Source organism: Palaemon carinicauda, chromosome 5 (assembly GCF_036898095.1).
Source record: "Palaemon carinicauda isolate YSFRI2023 chromosome 5, ASM3689809v2, whole genome shotgun sequence".
Taxonomy (NCBI): Eukaryota; Metazoa; Arthropoda; class Malacostraca; order Decapoda; family Palaemonidae; genus Palaemon; species Palaemon carinicauda.
Genome location: NC_090729.1, coordinates 162,517,803 through 162,528,846, shown reverse-complemented (window position 1 = coordinate 162,528,846; position 11,044 = coordinate 162,517,803). Strand labels below are relative to the sequence as shown.

At 35.4% G+C, this 11,044-nt stretch overlaps 1 long non-coding RNA gene across 1 annotated transcript; it reads right to left on the bottom strand.

Moving 5' to 3' along the window:
• Nucleotides 1-3,581: 3,581 nt before the first annotated feature.
• LOC137640641 (uncharacterized) lies at nucleotides 3,582-10,365 on the bottom strand. The gene is made up of 2 exons (XR_011044431.1): nucleotides 10,304-10,365; nucleotides 3,582-3,872 (listed from the first exon to the last, which is right to left on the bottom strand). It is a non-coding gene; the product is annotated as an uncharacterized lncRNA (long non-coding RNA).
• Nucleotides 10,366-11,044: the final 679 nt, after the last annotated feature.

The window sequence follows — 11,044 nt, the reverse complement described above, 5'->3', positions numbered from 1 at the left end:
TAATAGGAATCAATTAATGTACCAATAAACTATATTAATTTAGGATCATCCCGAACTCTATTCAAAAGGAAATTCAAATTGGTTTTAAGGGTGATTTTTTGGAAAACTCATCTATTTGTGGTATGTTACTCTGTTGTTTGCACTTGACATATTATGATAACTCAAGTATACACGTATAATTATAATTGTATTATATATATATGTATATATATGCATATATATACATATATATTATATACATACTCGTGTATATATATATATATATATATATATATATATATATATATATATATAATGTGTGTGTGTTTGTGTATATATATATATATATATATATATATATATATATATATATATATATATATATATATATATATATATATATATATATATATATATATATATATATATATATATATATATATATATATATATATATATATATATGCAGTGCATGGAACAATTTAGCGAGGTTTTGAATAGGAGATATGAGGGGAATAATTTGATTGATATACCTGAAGCTAATGAAGACCTTGATGTGCCCATGAATGAATTCAGTGTGTTTGAAGCTGAAGCTATCATAAAAAAAAAACTTGAGAGATGTCAAGCCCCTGGATACGATGGATTAACTGCCGAGATGATACTGGCCGAAAATGAAGTGACTCACAGACTACTTACAAGATTATTTTGTAGAATGTGGCATGAAAAAGCAAAACCGGATGAATGAGAGTTAGAAGTATTGGTGAAAATTGCAAAAAGAAAAAAAAATCTGACTGATTGCAATAATTACAGAGGCATCACACTTACGTCAGTTTTTATTAAGATATATAGTATGCTTCTTCTAAAGAGATTGGAGAGAAAGATTGATGAAAAGGTGAGAGCTGAAGAGGCAGGGTTTCGAAAAGGTAGAAGTTGCACTGACCAAATTTTGATTTTGAGACATGTAGAGCAATGCTTAGAATATAAAAATCCACTTTTGATGACATTTGTGGACTGTGGGAAAGCCTTTGATAGTGTGCATCGGCCAATTTTGTGGAGATTACTGCGTTATGGATTAAGTCTGCTCATTAGTATAGCCAGTGCAAAGTTAATGCTAGTGGAGTCTTATTAAATGAATTTCCAGTGAACAGCGGGGTACTTCAAGGGAATGTGTTGTTACCTATGTTTTTTTTTATGGATTTGTAATGCGTAAAGCCATGGGAGATGGTGGACAAGGATTGGACTTGATTGGTGATTGGAATTTAGCAGACCTGGAATATGCTGATGATGCTTTATTTGTTAGCAGAACACTACAGGATTTGCAATGCTTGCTTACCAGAATGCATAAAATATCCCAGGGGGGTTGTGATGAAGATAAAGAGAAGAAAGACAGCGATGATGAGAACTGAGTATGCAATGCAAGATTAAATATCATTGGAAGGAGAAAGGATTAATGAGGTACAATCATTTAAGTATTTAGGAACTATGATCTCCAATACAGGATCTTTATGATTAGAGTTTAGAGAAAGATTGAAAAACCAAATAAGACAATGGCTAGGTCAAGTAAAATTTGGAAATCAAATCGCCTGAAATTACATGTAAAAATCAGACTATATATCAGTTTAGTGAGATCGGTTTTACTCATGGACATGAGTCATGGTATGACAATGAAACACTCTCCAATAGATTTAGTAGATTTGAGAACAAAGCCCTCAGAATGATATTGGGAGTTAAATGGCAGGGCAGGATCAGTTATGAAACTATAAGAGATATTGCTCGAGTGCCATATGTTGTTGATATTATGATGAGGGGTAGATGGAGATGATTTGGGCATGCTCTTCTCACTACCCAAACGTTCAGCTGGGTTCCACAAGGCAATAGAAGAGTTGGAAGACCCAAGCCTACATGGCTGAGGACTATGAAGCGCGAAGTAGATGATGATGAATGAAGAAGTATTGAATTAAAAGCTCAAGATAAAGATGACTGGCGAAATCCAACCGAGACCCTTTGCGTCAAAAGGCGTAGGAGACGATGATAGAGTGGATATGTATACGCACACATTCAATTTTAAGCTAATTCCACAACCAGGGGGTGGCTCCTAAATATAGCAACACAAGTTACTCCCATATTTTTCATCTAGCTGTTGAATTGTGGATAAAATTCCTATGTACTACAATTTACACAGGAGTAGTCGATGGACACATTGCGTCAGCACTGTCGAGCACACATTCATATATTGGTGTGCTACTGTCTTAAGCACACATTTGAGTATGAGTTGTTTTCAGATGTATTTAGATGGTTTATTGAACACATCTTGGTGGTTTTTTAAGTTTTATTGTATATAAACAACTGAGTTAAACATCTCCATCACTGGAGGAAGCTGTGTTGGTCCACATGACCAATTCTGGTGAAGTTTAGACAAGAACTGAACAAATTACTGATATCCCAAAAATCGTACACTTGCTTTAATTTGGATAAGTGACGGAATCGGAAGACACCTGCATCCGGTGACGTCACAAACTTTCACACGAAGAGTTAATGTGTTGACACTAAGAAAGAATGACAACTCAGCATCTTACATCCTGTACACAAATTGAGTTGACCATAGCAAATCTCACGGCCAGCTCTTCCAACCAACATGACATATTACGTCATTTGTTTTAAACATGTAATATTACTATTCTAATCATTACATATGCTCGGCCAGCTATCTCAATTTTTTTTTTTTTTTACAAAAATTTAACAACAAGCCGAAACATGGTTATTAGGTGTGACTGGACATACGTATCATTCATTGTCCAAAACTAGCTATATCCAACTGAGGACGAATGTCCAAACAGGCACACCAAAATTAATAACAATAGTGCATACAAAAAAAGATATTACCAAAGCAAAAAGAAAAATGCATGATAAAACCAAGATCATACATATGGTACATTGCTAGCAAATGATTACATGGTACCAAAAAACAAAACAAATTCTGACTTACAAATGATTCGGTAACTTGATAAAGAATAATTGTTACCTTTGTCAGAAACAAGATACTCAACATTCAGTGCACAAATACGAATTCCTGGTACGTACACGTACCACGGTTTCGTACATATATATATATTTATATATAGGGCTGATACATTTTATTAGATGCCCATAGATTCTGTTATATATCTTATATATTTTTCTTTTTTTTTTTTTTTTTTTTTTTTTTTTTTTCTCTTTTCTTTTTTAACATTCCGGCTTATATATTTTTTATTAGATGCCGAGAGAAAAAATGATTTATATCCTTTTTTATTTTATTTATTTTTTTAAATGTTATTTTAAATGTATTTTTAACAATGCAAATGTAGAGAATTTCTTTAATTACATATTACTAGCGTACTAATCAGCTTTTCATACAAACATCAATCCGACAAATTACTCCCTTAGCGAATGAGGTGGCCACTCATACAGCTTTGAACTGGATTAAATAGGGGGTATTGTCAGGGCTATGCAACTCATTCCTTTGTAGCTGCTTGCTGTGCCGTAACCTACGCCAAACAAGGATGTTCACGGCGATAAATATCATCACCGTGAAACACAAACTAGCCAGTATTATGGGGTGAAGAATCTCTTTGTAAGTCGGCGACAGGTGGTCCTTTTCGGTAAGTTTCATTAAGTGTTTCGCCACACTTCCTTTATAGGGGAGAGGAAGTGCGGGCGTTGTAGAGGTCCACGTGAAATTCGCGAAGTAAGCACGTTCTCTGATGATTGTCCGTAGGCCAGTCACCATGGAATTCGGGGAAGTCCCGATACAGCCATCTGCTGCGACGAAGATGTGGTTGTGGGATGTGGATCCGTCAGGGCATGATATATTGAAGCCGTCCTTGTCGTATCGTATCCACGAGCCATTATTTAGTCTGCAATTGAATTCTTTATTGTCAAAGGGATAAAGCTTATCCAGACAATTTTCACTTGTATGGGAGAGAGCACCGTCTAGCACTATACCTAACTCGCATGAATCCATCAAGTTTTTACGGAATTCAAATGAGTCAGCTGTACATATTTTTCTATCCATTGCGTCTGAACAGTGAGTTAATTGATTTAAGTCTTTAATGACCGTATATGTTTCCTTGTCTGGGGAAATCAATACGTGTCCTGTCAAACTGGATATTACTGGATTTGAGTGATTCGTCATGAAAGTCGGAAATGGTGATATCCTGTAAGATTGCCAGGCATCAGAAGAATCAAAGGGAATTGTAATCCTAATCTTGTTATTATCTACGTTTACTGCAATTAGGCTGTAATAAAATTCTAACCTATGTTCGTCTAACAAAGGAACATAGCCTAGTTTATCCCTAGTGTTCTCCAGAACTAATTTTAAGTAACGTATAGGCAACAAATGGGGCGACAATACACCTTTAGTTGCTAACGTGATAGCTTCTACATAATCCTTGGATTTCTCAATGAAATGTGCAATTCTGTTATGTATGTGATCTATCTTTGAATCATAATACGTTAATGTTGCTAACAAATCCTGTACTTCCATAATTTGAACGATATTATCTGAATGTTCATTTAACAAATCCATAATTTTATTGATTGAAGCTAACTGATCCCTTAGTTCTGACATAATCAATTCATCTTTATGAGTCAAGAACTCAATTTTCTTATTTTGATTACTAATTTTAAGACGATTGGAAAGTCCTAAACCTAAACTTGCAACAGACCCAAAGATGCTTAATGCAGCATAAATGAACGGATTCCGTCTTTCTTTTTGTTCGTGTCCTACAGTCCACATCAAAAGGTCATAAGCCAAAGATCCTGTCTCTCCAGTCTTATTCTTTAAGTCATCAGATAGCATCTCTGCAATTTTTAATGTTGAGCTAAGCAAACTCTTAGTAGTCAAATGAAAATGTCTCCTATGCAACTCATCCAATGATGCAGAAAACCTTGAAATGGCGGTTCTTAAGCTAGTGACATCATTCTCTTGAAGAAAAATTGCTTGCATATGCACTTCGACAATTACGTTGGTTGATGTAATAAAAATGTCTTCTTGTCTTTCAACTATATTTCCATATTTAAAATATATATTCTTAGTCTTAGAACTCATCCCATACGAAAAAAATGTCTGAGCGAACAATATCACTCCCAACAACAAAAAATTCATCTTGGAAACCTGTAACGAGAAAAAACATATGTAATTACTCCTGTATTAAAAAGAAAACTTTTAAATTGAAATTAAAATTTTTCCTCACTTCTTTTTAATTTCTTATGTGAGACAATGGTACTATTCTCTCATCCGTGGGTTGGGCTACATTTTGAATTCTAAACCTATTGGCCGTTAATATTTCCAAAATGTTAAATGGGCCTTCAAACTTAGGTGTTAGTTTATAGTTGAGCCCTTTTCTGACATTGATTTGAATATAGATGTTATCACCCACGGTATATGTTTTAGTTGGTTTCGCTATTTTATCATGATTCCTTTTCATTATGATTTGTGATTCTTCTAAATTCTTTCGAAGGATATCATATCGACTTATACTTGCATTTATACATTCTTTTAAAGGATTTGATAGATTAGTTGTAGGCGTTAATACATGGAAAGGTGTTCTAACTGGGGTACCATACAATGCTTCATGCGGTGACATTTTAATTGATATATGATATGAATGATTCAGAGTACTCAGTGCCGCCGGTATTGCAATATCCCAGTTGGGGTCTGATCCCCCTAGTGTTACCCTTAATATATTTAATATCTTCCTATTTGCTCTTTCCACTAGCCCATTCGACTCTGGGTGATATATCATGGTATTGATCTTCTTTATTTTGAGGAATTCACACAATGAGGTAAGAAAGTGATTATTAAATTCACCACCCGAGTCTGAGATTATCATGTGTGGAATTCCATGTTTACAAATGTAACACTCGTAAAACTTCCTAGCGCATTCAATCGCAGTTTTAGTTTTAAGCGCTATTAGTTCTGTATATCGAGTTAAAGCATCTATAATTACTAAGAGGTGCTTATTCCCTCTGTCTGACTCGTAAAATCCTGTTAACAAATCTAAATGTATTCTTTCAAAGGGTTGATTGGGAACAGGATAAGTTCCTAAGCTAACAGGTGTTTTCGTATGCCCTTTGTTTTCCTGACATGTGCGACAATTAGCTATGTGTCTTTTTATATCTGTAAGCATTGTATGCCAATAAAACAATGATTTGGCTTTCTGTGACATTAATGAGAACCCAGGGTGTCCATGTAATGGATTTGAATGCAACCAATTCAGGACAGTGGAAACAAGTGAGTTTGGTACTACTACCTGGTCGTTAGTTACATGTGGTGTATTGCGGGTTTTCCTTGTCACAGTCCTACACAGAATATTATCTTTGATTACATAATTCTGCTGCTTATACTTTATATATTCTTTTTCTTTATGATTGCCTTTCAAAGCATTTATAATTGTTTCTATTTTCTGATCTTTTCTTTGCTCAGTCTGTAACAATTCAGCACTCCAGCCTAAATCTTCTTGTTCAGATATTGTTTTTACAATAGGCATGGATGTTGATATATCTATTAATTCAGCTAAAGACTCCGTACAAGATGACACGGGGTTGCGTGATAATGCATCCGCAATGATATTTGCTTTCCCAGGTAAATACCCGATTCTTGCGCCAAAATCTTGAATGATTAAATGCCACCGAGTTCGTTTAGGGCTGTGATTGAAGCCTTTAAAGAACTCTGTTAGTGGTTTATGGTCAGTAAGAACCTTAACGGGATAACCGTAAATTATGAACTTAAAATGCACTAGCGAATTAACAATAGCTAGTCCTTCCTTGTCTATTACTGCATATTTACTTTCGGAAGTTCTCAATTTTCGAGAATAGAAAGCTATCGGGAAAAACTGTTTATCATATTGCTGAAGCAATACCCCTCCCACTCCTAAGTCTGAGGCGTCTGTTGCAATGAAGAATTCCTTACCGAAGTCAGGAAATTTTAAGATAGGAGAACTACACAGTTCATCTTTCAAAGTATTAAACGCCTGTTGATGTTGCTCAGACCATATGAAATCTACGCCCTTCTTCGTAAGATCAGTTAAAGGAGCGGCTATTATTGAATAGTTGCGTATAAAACGCCTGTAATATCCACTACAACCCAGAAATTGCTGTATTCCCTTGACATTAGTAGGTATGGGAAAATTACGTATAGCCGACACCTTATCATGGACTACTTTAAGACCTTGGCTTGACACCATGAAACCCAAATATACTAATTCTGTTTTGAAAAATTCACACTTACTAATCTTTACCCTTAAGTTATGTTGTCTTAATCTCTGTAGTACTAGTTCTAACTTACGTAGATGTTCTTCTAAGGTGTTGGAAAAGATTACAAGATCATCCATATAGGCATGCAATATATCCCCTAACAAGTCTCCAAACACTATGTTAATCATTCTTGTAAATGTTATAGGAGCACAACGTAAACCAAAAGGCATCCGTAAAAATTCATAATGTCCCCTGGCTGTGCTGAAGGCTGTGTATGGGATACTATCTTCTTCTAATGATATCTGGTGAAAGCCTTTAAGTAAGTCCAAACTGGTAAAATATTTATTCTGACCTAACAAAGACAAAATATCGTCAGTACATGGCACTGGGAATCGATCAGGGATCGTTTCCTCGTTTAGACGACGAAAGTCGACACAGATACGCCATGTTCGATCTTTTTTCGGTACAACTATTAAAGGAAAATTATAAGGGCTATTTGATTTTCTAATGACTCCTTCCTCTAACATTTTACCTACTTCATCATTTATTTCATTCTGGAATTTCATAGGGAGTCTGTACGAGGGTACATATATAATTTTCTGTTTGTCTTTTAACCTTATTTGATGCTCGATCACATCTGTTTTCCCTAAGGATCCATCCGTAGTGGAAAAGACATCTGTATATTTATTTAAAAGTTCAAAAATTTTCTGCTGAATTTCTTCGTCTTGAATGTCCTTACTGATTTTATTTTTAATAGATCGTAAAAGGGATTCATCCGCAACTGATTGAGAGTGATTGATTTCAGCAACGGTAAGAATACGATGTTTATAAACTTCTACATCCAAGATATGTTGATTTTTGTGAATTACTAAAGTGTTATTTAAATGATTACAGACTTCGATATTACATTGCTGATGTGAGCCTACTGTATAAATAGCTTGTGTGACAGACAATCCGTTGGTTTTCAAAGTATCGGAAAGGATTAATATTTCAGATCCCGGTAGTGTTTTCTTTATTTGCACTATTAAATTCGAAGGTATGTTTGGTTCGATATATTGCGTGCAAGATGATATTACGGGTGAACGAGAATTCTGCTGGGTCGCGTGTATTATTTCTTTATTAGTGAGACAAGTTATTGGTTCTTCAACGTACGTTACGGTTACATTTGTCGTCTCCTTATTATCCAAAACTGACTTTAAAGTATTAGAAGACTTATAGAATTTCCCTTTGATACACACGCCGTGCTTTGCAGGAGCTAAGATAATGTTTTGATTTCCCATAGATGGGTATCCTATAATTACAGCTGGATACATATTAATGTTTTTCACAACAACAAATGTATCGGCAAACGTGCGATTACCGACTCTGAACTGAATATGAGTTATGCCTATGACGTTTAATTCATTATTTCCTATACCTGAAAGTCTGATTCCTGATTTTTCAATCGGAAAGTTCGAAAACAACAAATGATGCGTCTTCAAATCCATAATATTACGTGGACTACCAGAGTCAAAAAATAACGTAAAGGATTTGTGTTCTAAATTTACAGCATATAAGGTTGGCCGTAACTCATTTTGGCTTATTATTGTATGAATTCGTTGCAAATCTACGGGAGCATGCACTGTTTTACTTAATTCGGCCGTGTGTTTCATAGGAAAATCTATTGTCTCACATTTATCTGATAAAACATTAAATTGATTATTCAATACTATTGATGTTGACATAAATGACCTTGACCCAACATCACTCTCTTCCCCTCTAGAGTTAACTATGTGGTATTTGCTTTGTTCTGCACATTCTGAAAATTAGGCTGACTTTGCGAGGTCTGGTTTGACGGCCCAGGCTCAGCGATATTTGAAGAAGTGTTTGTTTGTTTCGGACTCTGAACTGCATTGACATTTTGTTGTTTCTTCTTATTGTTAAAATGAGGATTTTTCTTTTTATTTCCATATGGAACTGACTGTGGAATTGACTGTGTATTTCTAGGATATTGTTGTGTCTTACGCGCGTAACATTGACTATAAGAATGTGATCCTGTGTTGTGAACTGAACAAAATTTCGTTCTACAGTCTGCGCTTATGTGACCTTGACGTTTGCAGTTGTAACACGTCACTCCCGCTACTGGATTATTAATTACGTTCACTGTTTGTGGTTTTGTTTCATTCTTAGCAAAAACTTGAGTTAACACGGGATCGAGATCTGGACACTTGGACATGTGCTTCTTTATCTGTTTATAGACATCCAATTCCGTACTTGCAGGCATTAACTTCTTATCAAAGCACCGCACTAAAGCTTCAGGCAACATAAGTGTCATGCAAGTTAAATACATTAATCGTAAAAAATCTTTCACGGAGATATTATCGTTAGTAACCCAAGTGGAATTACCTAAAATGTCCTGATATTCGTTAAGCCTATCAGCTATGAGAGCTGCTCTCTCAACAACATTAAGCCGATTCATAGTGGCTTGATTAAGTGTATTTCGTAACGTTAACACCACATCCAAAGCTTCTTCACCCCCATAGATCGCGCGTAACCTAACTTTGAAATCATCCCAAGTAACTGCTTCCTGAAATGAAACACCTCTTAAATACGCACTCGCATCCCCATTAGAAAAATCTATAAAACTTTTAGCTTCTTGTAATTGTACAAAAGGATCTACGATTTGTTTGGCATTTAAATGGGCATCAACGGATGAAATCCATGACTCCACATTTTGTGGCAAGAACCCGTTGACACGGCCTTGAAAAGGAAGGATTGCTGACCTGGCATTTACAAGCGTCACAATTGGAGGAGGATTAGCCTGGCCTACACCACTAGGTCCAGGGGTAGGGCTGACAGGAGGAGCCATGACTGCTGTATTCTTTTTTTTTCTATCTCTGTGACCCCTTTCAATCCTATCAAAATATCTATATGAGTACAGACGCCCACTGCGTAAACGCATATGTATAATAAAATTCCCCCAACAATGTTACTAATCCCAATACATTTCCCCCCAAGAGTTTTATGAAAGAAAAAGGAATTAGCACAAAGAAAGAAAAATTCTAAATGAGAATTCGGAGTTTCTTATAACAAAGTTTAGGAATTCACTCACCCCAGTAATATTTGACTAACGACTTGTGACAACTACACTTCACTGCACAAACTGAAATGAATACAAAATCTTTGTACTTAGCTTTATATGTAGTCGAGTCGTCTCTCTCTCTCTCTCTCTTGATGTTTTGTTAGCGATGTCTCGTTCTAGTTTCTTGTAGAATGTAGGTCTTCCTGGATATGTTTTGCAATAGTTGAATGCCAGTCCTTGGGTTTCCTAGGATGTTGATTGAAGATTCTATTTGTATACTAACATATGTTGGTGTTAGCATTTTCGTTGGACTCAGTCAAAATTGTAGATATTTGTAGATAGTTCTGAGTTCTTGAAGATCTTTATCAGGTATTACAGCTTTTATGTTGAAGTCTTGAAGATATATCTCTGGTTTTACAGCTATTTATTTTTGAAGTCTTGAAGATATTTCTCTAATTCTTAGAGTATAACCGCTGTCTTTGAGTTTAAGCGCTGCCACCATTTATTGGTGTGCTACTGTCTTAAGCACACATTTGAGTATGAGTTGTTTTCAGATGTATTTAGATGGTTTATTGAACACATCTTGGTGGTTTTTTAAGTTTTATTGTATATAAACAACTGAGTTAAACATCTCCATCACTGGAGGAAGCTGTGTTGGTCCACATGACCAATTCTGGTGAAGTTTAGACAAGAACTGAACAAATTACTGATATCCCAAAAATCGTACACTTGCTTTAATTTGGATAAGTGACGGAATCGGAAGACACCTGC